General features: G+C 44.5%; 1 protein-coding gene across 3 annotated transcripts in view; it reads left to right on the top strand.

The window, feature by feature from the left end:
* Nucleotides 1-877: 877 nt before the first annotated feature.
* TMEM248 (transmembrane protein 248) overlaps nt 878-10,479 on the top strand; it is a 29,010-nt gene continuing 19,408 nt past the window's right edge. The window contains exons 1-2 of one of the 3 annotated variants that reach the window (XM_074328480.1): nt 958-1,144; nt 1,222-1,244. The gene's annotated coding sequence lies outside the window, so the exon portion shown is untranslated. Of the gene's footprint in view, nt 1,245-10,479 lie in introns of all 3 variants that reach the window. The other 2 variants (XM_074328481.1, XM_074328479.1) reach the window with 2 other exon arrangements.

Here is a 10,479-nt window from a genome sequence, read left to right as displayed (position 1 = left end):
AGGCCATCTCTGCACACTCAACAACTTCCTAGTTCAATGGTGAACCATAGTATATTTTTCATTTTTATTAACTATTCAGATTAAAAATTATTTGTAAGTTATGTATAAAATATAAGCAATAATTTAGTAACTGTGTACCCATCACCCTTTTTAAGATAAAGAACATTTACATGACATTTAAGTACCCTGTGGTTCCTCCCCAATTCCATCCTTTTAACAGTTAACATGAAGTTTGTGTATTTTTTTCTCATACTTCTTGTTAGAGTTCTTTATCCGTTTTTTGTGTATCTCTAAAAATGTTAGCATGTTTTGGAATTTTATATATGAGATTATGCTGCAATGTATCATTTTGCGATTTGCTTCCCCAGCACATTGTCCTGAGGTTGATCCCCATTGTTGCGTCAGTGGTTTTCAATAATTTTCACTGCTCTTTTCTATTTGATTACATATGAATATACTAAAGTCTATTTTTACATTTGACTACGGTATATATGAGCGTTTTTTCCCACTCAGTTCTTCCTGTTCACAAATAGTGTTGCTATAAACATTGGCTCTACCTGTGCAGATGTGCAAGTGGTTCTCCAGGGTAATATAGTCCCCAGAGAGAATGTTTATCTTCAAGCTTACTGGACAATGCCAGATTATTTCACAAAGTGTTGTCATCTGCAGTGATTAAGACAGGCACAAAAACACAGACAGGCATGCACACACCTAGACTCCCACCCGTCATGTACCACACACAAACACTTGCAGAGATCCACACACAGACCCACATCCGTGTCCCACGCACGCACACTCATTCTGTCCCAGTCTCACAATACATCCCCACACACGCGCACACGCCACACGTATGCGCACAGCTCACGTACTCACATCCAATTCCACGTGACCCAATCAACCAGCAACGTCTCCGCCGCCTGAGGAATCTTGTCCCGGCTGCGCCGCCGTCGGACGCCAGGTGTCGGAGGTCACGGCATAGCTGGCGGTGGCGTTTTTATCCTACCCGGAAACCACGGCTGCTGGACTCAGACTGTCCCGTGTCTCGGCGGCGTGAGCCGGGCTGGCCTCTGGTCCTCGCGCGGGCCCCGCGGAGCCGGACTCTGCTCCCGGCGCGGCGGGGAGGATGGTGCCGAGCGGCCCCGGGCCCGCTGCTCGCCGCCGCGAGTGAGCTCGGAGCGGCCCCGGGCGTCCGCCGAGCAGCGGGCCGGGCTGGGCCCCGGGTGCGCCGCTGCCCGCCAGGGCGGGTGAGCCGGGGCGGGCGGGCCGGGGCGGGCGGGCCGGGGTGTGAGCCACGCGGGGTGACTGCGGGGGAGCGAGGGGTGCGCGCTCGTCCCGGCGGCTCTCCGGCCGGGTTTCTTCACCTCCTCGGGGCTGCAGCCCCCGCCTTCGCTTCTGGTGGGGGTCGCCCCACATTAGCCTGGGTTTGGCCTGCTCTGGTGGCCTTGGCCTGATCTCCCGTCACCGGGGTTTGTCCACCCTCATCCCGGGAGCAAGGGCTCCCTGCCCGCCCTCGAAATGGCTGGACTTCCCACGTATGGAGTTGAGCCTTGGATTATTTGGATTTGGCCCGCGGAGCATTTTGGTAGTTTGTCATTTTTGACTTTGAGTAGTGTTTGCGTTACTTTTATGTTTGCAAGTTATATACATCTCAGAAAGGAGATGGGAGGGAGGGACCCACGTATATGCAGAAACTTAAAATGAAATCCTGGTAGTTTATGTATTAAGTTTGGTAAATATCCGGAAATGGGTGGATTGTAATCTTCACTCTTATTTTCATAAATTGAGTGGTTTCAAGGTAATCTCGAGGCATTTAGTTCTGGTTCCCTCGCTAGGCATCATCAGGAATAAAACTAGGCCTGTTGTGCTGTTTTGAATTGTGTGAGCACCGTAAGCGATGGACGGCTGGGGAGGGGCCTTTGCTGAAGAATCCGATGTCTGTAGTTTAGTGATCAACGAGCAGGGTACAGCCCTAGCTGAGTGATGAGTGGTGAGCTTCTTTGCAGCCTGCTTTGGCAGGAAAGATTCGGCTCCTTCCATAAGTGAGCCTCTGTGGGGGTAGTGGGGTTGGGGGTGGGGGGACTCCAAGCCTGGTGATGAATATATGATAAAATGGTTTGTCCTTCTAGTAATCTCTTTGGTCAGCTTAGGTTCTGAGCGTTTGGATCCTCTCTGTGGATGAAAGCCCCAGGAATGCTGGAACTGTGAGAGCGCCTTCTTGCTTCCTCATTTCATCTAAGGATTCTGAAAGGAAATAGACCTGTTGTGAAGCTAAGATATACTTCTTGACTCCAAGTGTGTTTACTGTCCAGGAGCAAGGACTTCCTAGTCAAGTTGTGGGAAGAATTTCGAGGCCTGATTGAGGTGGGCTGGAAGTATCTGCCCTGGCTTCTGAGTCTGAGATCATCAAATGCTGACGGAGCTCACCTTTTCTATTTGGGCCCTGGCTGCAGCTGTTGCAGGGAAGAGAGAGAGACCTAAGTACAAAAGTAGTTTCTGTGGGCAAAGAATTTACCTAGAGAAAGAAATAGGCTATAGAATGTGGCAGGACCTGATTGTATGTGGCGTTACCAGCTGTTAGGGATGTTGTTATGGTTTGGATCAGAAAAGGCCTCATGAAGGAAGCGACTTTTGAGGTGGACCTTGAAGGATCAGGAGGTTTTGGATCATTCAGAATAGCTGGGAAATGAAAAAGCCAGGGCCAGTTGGTGGAACAGCACAGCACCCAGATTAGGGAGCTGGGCAGTAAATGTCTAGAAATTTTGACAGGCAGTCAGTTAAGGGATAAATGCTTTTCTGAGACAGAAAAGCTTGTGCTATCCAGTCGGGCTTTTGGTAGATTTTAGGTTCTAAAGAATTGTTTTCATTTGATGAGTTTGTCTTGTTCTTTTCGGCAGCCAGTGACATAAATTAGTGCCTAACTTATTTTAAGGACAATGAAAAAGGTGCTGATTTTAATTCCTGTTTGGTATTAACAATCAGGAAATTAAATTCGGTGTCTAGGAGTTGTTTCAGTGCCTGTGTTTAGTTTTAAGGAGCACAGCTCTGTCACTCCGGCTACAGCCAGCCAAGTGACAAATGGCAAGCTCTTTAGCCATTTTCTGAGTGTTTTTAATGTCATCTGCGTAGTTCACTTCACAGAGATGATATTTGTTTCTCTTAACCTAATATGGTTGAAGAAACCTTTAAAGGAAAGAGGAAATGGAGGAAAGAAGGTTTTTAGCAAGTTGAATCTCCACTTAGGATTTATTTTGATAAACACAGAAATCCTTAAATGATTTGTCCCAGGTACATACGGAATAAATTAACAAGAGTAGTCTATAGCTCTCTTTCTGTGTATAATTACTTTATATACCTAAGTATAGTCCTGGGGACTACATCACAAGTTTTGGTGATGATAGTCTGATAAGTGCTGTCATTTGCCCGTTGGACTTTTGTGCTATTCAGTTAGAAGTGCTATTAAAAAAAAAAGTCTCCCCAATCTTTATACTGAGTTTGGATGTTATATGATTTCATAATGTTGTCCCACTCATTTATTTTTTTGCTTTTACTTCCCTCGCCTTTGGGCTCAAATTCATAAAATCCTCTCTTCTATGTATTTTACTGTTTGGGGTCTTGGTCTTTGATCCATTTTGAGTTAATTTTTGTGTGTGGTGTCAAATAGCAGTCTAGTTTCATTCTTTTGCATGTGGATTTCCAGTTTTTCCAGCACTATTTATTGAAGAGGCTTTCTTTTCTTCATTGTGTGTTTTTGGCTCCTTTGTTGAAAATCAGTTGCCTATATACATGTGGGTCTATTTCTGGGCTCGCAGTTCTGTTCCATTGCACTGTATGTCTGTTTTTCTGACTACCATGCTGTTTTTATTATTGTAGCTTTGTAGTATAATTTGAAGTCAGGGAGTGTGATATGAGAGTTTTCTATAGCCATTTTTGTTTTTTTTTTAAATCTTACGTATGTTGGAGACATTCAACTTGAAAATCTTTTTTTTTTTTTTTAAGATTTTTATAGGGGAAGGAGAACAGGACTTTATTGGGGAACAGTGTGTACTTCCAGGATTTTTGTTTTTTTCCAAGTCAAGTTGTTGTCCTTTCAATCTTAGTTATGGAGGGTGCTGTTCAGCTTCAAGTTGTTATCTTTTCAGTCTTAGTTGTGGAGGGCGCAGCTCAGCTCCATGTCCAGTTGCCGTTGCTAGTTGCAGGGGGCACAGCCCACCATCCCTTGCGGGAGTCGAACCAGCAGCCTTGTGGTTGAGAGGGCATGCTCCACCCAGCTGAGCCATCCAGGAGCTCAGCGGCAGCTCAGCTCAAGGTGCTGTGTTCAATCTTAGTTGCAGGGGGCGCAGCCCACTTGAACTGGCAACCTTGTGGTCGAGAGCCCACTGGCCCATGTGGGAAGTGAACCGGCAGCCTTCGGAGTTAGGAGCACAGAGCTCTAACCGCCTGAGCCACCGGGCGGCCCTTCTATAGCCATTTTATCTTTTGTTTTCTGGTAGCTCTGTGTCTCCGTTGTTTCTTTTCCCAGTGTTTCTGTCTGTTATTTTAGTTTGGTGGTATTTAGGATTTTTTTTTCCTCTTTATTTCTTTCTTTCAAATGTTATGTGTCTTAGTTCTGGATTTTTTTCATGTATACAGTTGTACCTTATCTCCTGATTGCATCTATCTCCATTCTTCTGTGCAAGTTCAGTCCCTTGCCCCCTCCCCTTTTATGTTTTTGTCATCACAGATTATCCCTTTAATTCTGTGAGTTCATTCCTAAATTGCAGTAGCTATTTTTTAAAAAACGTTTTTACCTCCTTTAGCCTTTATGTTATATTTAAGTATTTAATACCCTATTCTGAACAAGTGTTGCAATATCCTGCCTGTCTGTCTGTTAGTCATCTTAATTGTCGTTTTGTATCCTTTTGTCTTTTTGTTTCAGGTAGAAGAGCACCCTTTAGTCTTTCTTGTAATGCAAGTCTTGTGGTAAATTCTCTCAGCTTTTGTATGTGTGGAAAAGCCTTTATTTTATCCTTCATATCTAAAGGGTAACTTTGCTGGATATATTATTCTTCACGGGTGATTTCTCTCTTTTAATAATTTGAAAATTTGATTCCATTCTCTCTTAGTTTATAGGGTTTCTGTTGAAAAATCCAGTGATAATCTAATGGGGTTTCCTTCTTTTCCCTGCTGGCTTGAGAATTCTTTGTCGTTAATTTTTGACAGTTTTGATGTAATGTGGCTTGGAGAAAGCCTTTTGGATTGAGGTAATTAAGTATTCTGTTAGCTTCTTGGATTCGAGGATCCAGTTCTTTCCATAGGTTTGGGAAATTCTTGTTGATTATTTGTTCAAATAGGCTCTCTGTCCCCTTCTCCCTCTCTTCTTTTTCTGGTATACCCATTATATTCTTATGTTGCACTTTCTGATGGAGTCAGAAAGTTCTTGTAGAGTTCTTCCATTTCTTTTAATTCTCAAGTCTCTCTCCTCCATCTGTGTCATTTTCAGATTTCTATCTTTGGTATCACTTCTTTCCTCCATCTGGTCAGCTCTATTTCCTAATCTTTCAACTTCATTCTTCATCTCTTTGACTGAGTGCCTCAGCTCCAGAATTTTGTTTTGGTTTTTACAGTTTCAATCTCTTTGGTAAAGTACTGCTTATGTTCATTGTTTTTATTTCTGAGTTCATCGAGTTGCTTTTCTGAGTTTTCTTTTGTCTCACTGAGTTATTTCAGAACTGCCGTCTTGAATTCTGTCATTTAAATCACAGTCTTTCATGTCTTTTTTTTTTTCCCCAAGTTGAGTTGTTGTCCTTTCAATCTTAGTCGTGGAGGGTGCTGTTCAGCTTCAAGTTGTTGTCCTTTCAGTCTTAGTTGTGGAGGGCACAGCTCAGCTCCAGGTCCAGTTGCCGTTGCTAGTTGCAGGGGGCACAGCCCACCATGCCTTGCGGGAGTCGAACCGGCAACCTTGTGGTTGAGAGGACGCGCTCCAACCAACTGAGCCATCTGGGAGCTCAGCAGCAGCTCAGCTCAAGGTACCGTGTTCAATTTTAGTTGCAGGGGCAGAGCCCACCATCCCTTGTGGGACTCGAGGAGTTGAACTGGCAGCTTTGTGGTTGAGAGCCCACTGGCCCATGTGGGAATTGAACCGGCAGCCTTCGGAGTTAGGAGCACGAAGCTCTAACTGCCTGAGCCACCGGGCCGGCCCCTCTTTCATGTCTTTTAAGTTTATTTTCTGGAGATTTTTCTGTTTCTTTCTAAATTTCCTTGTTACCTTGGTTATTCATTTAGCAGGTTGATAAGTAGGGGTCTTTTCTAGTACGCGGCGCAGAAACACAAGTTTTTATTTTCTCTTACCTGCACTGCTGGGGTTTCTGGGATCTCTGTGGGGCAGTGTCACCTCCGCTGTGGAAAATGCCTCATATTTCCTAATGAGGTGGGCGTCCTCTTCATGACCAGACTGCCTCGGTCTCGGGGTACCACTCCTGTGGATTGGAAGTGGTGGATTATCGGTCTGCTGGCCTGTCTGTTCCTGGTGCCAGCTTCCTGTAGCCAGAAGCTGCTGGCGGAGTTGCTGTGTCTGACGAGTTGACGCAGCTGCCTCTCCCAGGCTGTGGCTGCAATGAGTAGGGAAATGGGTGGGCAGTAGGGGCTGGGGGGAGTGGGTTTGCTCATCCATGGTTCTAATCTTCCTTGTGAGTTTAGCTAGTGAGTACAGGCCACTTAGGCTGGAATGATTTTTCAGCCCTCTGCTATCTGCTGAGTGAGGATTTTACTGACAGGCGAGCCACAGAGGGAACGGGGAGGTGGGTTCCATGTCTGTGGAATCCTTTGTTGGTGCTGGTAGGCTGTGGAGTGCTGTGACTTTTCGAACTGCTATTCTGCCCCTGACCTTGGGCCCAGACTCAATGTGTGCCAGCCACCTAGGTCTTCTGGTTTGCCCAGGGTGGGTTGTACCCCTCCCCTTCACTGCTGTCACGTCTACCTAGGCCGCCTCCTGCGCGGGACTACACACGGCTCCTGTCTCTGTCCTTCCCCCTCCTCATGCCATCTGTGCTATTCGCTCTGATATGCCTTCAGATGTCTCAGTGTGGGTCTCAGACGTGTTTGTGTGTTGAGCAGGGAATCCTTGTTGAATTTTAGCCGTCCAACTTGTAACTTCAAGGGGAGGGAGCGGGACGTCCTCTTATTCTGCCATGCTGCTTATGTGCCCAGTTTTTTTTCTTGTGGTGATAACTTTTAAGATCTACTCTCATTAAATATCTGTTAATTAAATCCCAAAGTATTAAATTTTGATATGGGGATACTTTTAATTTGGATTTTAAGATGGTCAGCAATTAAAAAGAAAATGAGAGAACAAAGATAAACTATTTTCAATATCAGGACTGTGGTAAACTTATTTTTTTAAAAAGAGAGTGGGCACATTGGAAGTTACCATGGTTTTATATCATGACTTTGAAAAGAGCAGTGCATTCATTAATCATAAGTGAGTAGAAATACAGCTAAAATCTGAATTTTGGAAATAAGTCTTGTTGCACACATGAATAATAGTTCATGTTTCTTTCCATTTTATTTTTATTTGAGTACGATGCTGCTTAAAGGTCATGTTTAGCAACTAAAACTATGCTTTCTGTTGAAATTTCTCTTTTGAGCATTAACTTGTTATTGAGTTATTGTGAAAGTCTCTCCACTAAGAATTGCGTTAGATTAAGAAACAAGAAAGCATTGGCAGACGATTCTACTCTGCTTTATACTGTAATTGATGAGATGTTGAGGTAGGAATTGTCTTGGGAAAGAGATGGAATATAAGTTAATCATTTTAAATTTCAAAGAGGTCGATATTAATTGTACTTTTATTGGACTCAGTGGCTAAAATACACTTTATATATCTGTGACATGTGACTTTGTTTGTTTTTCAACTTGACTTTGACTTCAAACCTACTTATCAGTCCTCACATTGTGATTGATGGCACAGCTTTTGGGGTCACATGAATTAAGTCAGAGTCTGTCTCTGTTTACTTAGCCTCTTTTGACTCAGTTTCTTCTTCTGTAAAATGAGGACAGTAATATCTAACTAGCAGTTTTGTGAGGATTGAAAAGTATGTTGTACTTAAAGCACTTGGCATGGTGCCAGGCACTTGGCACATTTAAGTGGTAGCTGTTAAAAATGATACTCTCTGCTTAGCTCTTTGTAATCTGGTTTCTGCCTTTATCACAGCACCCTAGTGAGAGGGGTTTTGCTTATATCACTATTGATGTCTGAATTGCAAAACTGTAAGGATGCTTTTCAGTTTTTATCTCATTCGGTGGGACTGAGTCTTTACCCAACCTCGTATCCTTTACTGGGAGGCAGTAGAGCACTTAATGGTTAATGTGTGGGCTCTGGAGGCTACCTGGGTTTGAATACAGTTAGCTGGCATCCTTATGCCTTAATTTCCTTAGCTGTAAAATACAGATGCTGTGAGGTTCATATAAAACATGTGTAAAACTCTTAGAACAGTGTGCCCGTCTCACGAAAAGTGGGAAATAAGGCTAGATGTTATTGTTGAGTGCTGTCTCAGCTCCTGGTGCTGCGTGAGGTAAGGGGTGTGCACAGACAATAGCGTGGCAGTGAGATACAACCTGAGCTGGCTGCACTTGGAGTTCATTCTGGCTGAAGGAGGCAGTGGCAGTGGGGATGGAGCAGAGGGAGACATTGAAGAGGTGGGAACCACAGGACTGGTAACTTAGGTCGTAGGAGAGTGAGAGTCAAGAATGGCTGGTAGGGGTCACATCACATGGCTGTCTTTCATTATAAAGAGGAGCTGATTTGGCAACTTGGATAAGTTTTGGCCTTGTTGGCTCAAGGTACAGTGGGTCATCTAAGCAGAGTTCCAGTGGGTGGTGGTTAGCATGTTGAGTGAGGAGAGGAAAATTGGCAGGAAGCTGTGAATGAGTGTGTCTGCCTTGAGCAGAGGCTCGGACACCACCAACTTCTGAAGAAGAGTGAGGTGGAAGAGGTGGCTGGATAAATGACGTGAGAGGAGAGCCAAGAGAGTGAGTCCTAGAAGCCGAGAGAGGTGGACCCTCGGATGCTGAATCAGAGGTGTTAAAGGTAGGGTAAGGACGGAAATGCAGACCCTGGCTTTAGATTCCAAGCCCTCGCTGGAGGCTGAAGTTTTCCTTGCTACTTGTTTGCCCCTCTGAGGGTCTGTTGTGTGTACACTTGCTGCTTGGTGGTGGGTGGGAAGGTGGTTTCTGTCAGTGCTATTGGTAGCTTGGTGCTCGTGTAGGTTCCTTGATACCAGCATGTGTGCTCATCTTGCTAAGCCTTGGGTAATCTGGCATCTCATTCATGAGTGTTCTTTATTAGGCTCAGGGTTTGCAACCCTTAGCCTTATAGCTCTTCAAATATTTCAAACATCACAGAATATTTAAGAAATGCTACTTTAGGCCTCTGTCCCACAGCAAGGTGAGTCCCTGCCCTTCTTGAAGCATAAGACAAGTGTGTTTCCTAAGGTGGGATACAGAGCAGGTTTGCCTCTCCCCTCCTTTTTCTCTCATCCTCCCTGTGCCACCCCCACCTTCAAATCCCAGCCTCTCCAAAACTTTGAAAAAGACATAACTTTATAGGATAGCTTTTGAGGGATTTCCCATTTAGTCTATGGTAGAAAATCTAGTTTAAGATGAATGGTGATTTTGTTGTTCATGTGTAGTGAACTTTTTGGTCTGGGTCACAGGTAGTGGTGTAGTGTATCATAAATGAAAGTAACTTAGGCACTATTCAGGAAATATTATCTGGGAATATGGAATCCCTATCCAGTCCAAAGATGGTTCATTTTAAACTTGGACAAATAGCCATATGGTATACTTTAAAGTATGTGGGCTTTGGACAGAGGGAGAGAGAGACCGAAAGGATTTGTGTACCTTGCATAATGAATGTGAATTTCCTTTCTAAGAAAATATTATAATCAAGTTTCTGCCCTCACTGGTCCCTTGTGAGGCTTTTCTCTTTACTATGTAGCTTCTGTCTCTGTTTACAGATGTGTTTGTTTCCTCACTTCGCTTAATCCCACTGTCCCTTGTCCCTTTCATTTGAGCTAGTTGTGACCACCTGTTGCCTCAGTTTACCTTCTTACCATTTGATCTCTCTCCTACCAGAGCATGGTTTCCGAGGTCATCAGTGATCTTGCCTGTTGGAGAATTATGCAGAGCTCAATTTCACCTGAGTACTTTTTGAAGCACAGAAAGCCTTGGATTTTCTTGCTCTTAGTGTTTGTTCACTTCTCAGCAATGCTTGGCTGACCTCTTCCTTCATGAAACTCCTTTCCCCTGCCCAGCAGGACATCTCACCATCCTGGACGTCCTTTTGGCACATGGTCACCCTCCCCTGGGTGCTCTCCCCTGGCCTCTCAGCCTGTGCGCATGCTTGTCTGCAGAACTCCTGTGGTCACCTGCCCCAGATCGCACAGCACTGCTGGACGGTCCCCAGTCTAAGTGTTTGTTGTCATTTTGCCCTTGCTTTCTCCC

This window comes from Rhinolophus sinicus, linkage group LG03, assembly GCF_036562045.2.
Source record: "Rhinolophus sinicus isolate RSC01 linkage group LG03, ASM3656204v1, whole genome shotgun sequence".
NCBI lineage: Eukaryota > Metazoa > Chordata > Mammalia > Chiroptera > Rhinolophidae > Rhinolophus > Rhinolophus sinicus.
Note: the sequence above shows the minus strand (reverse complement) of the source record. Positions and strands in the feature narration are given on the sequence as shown.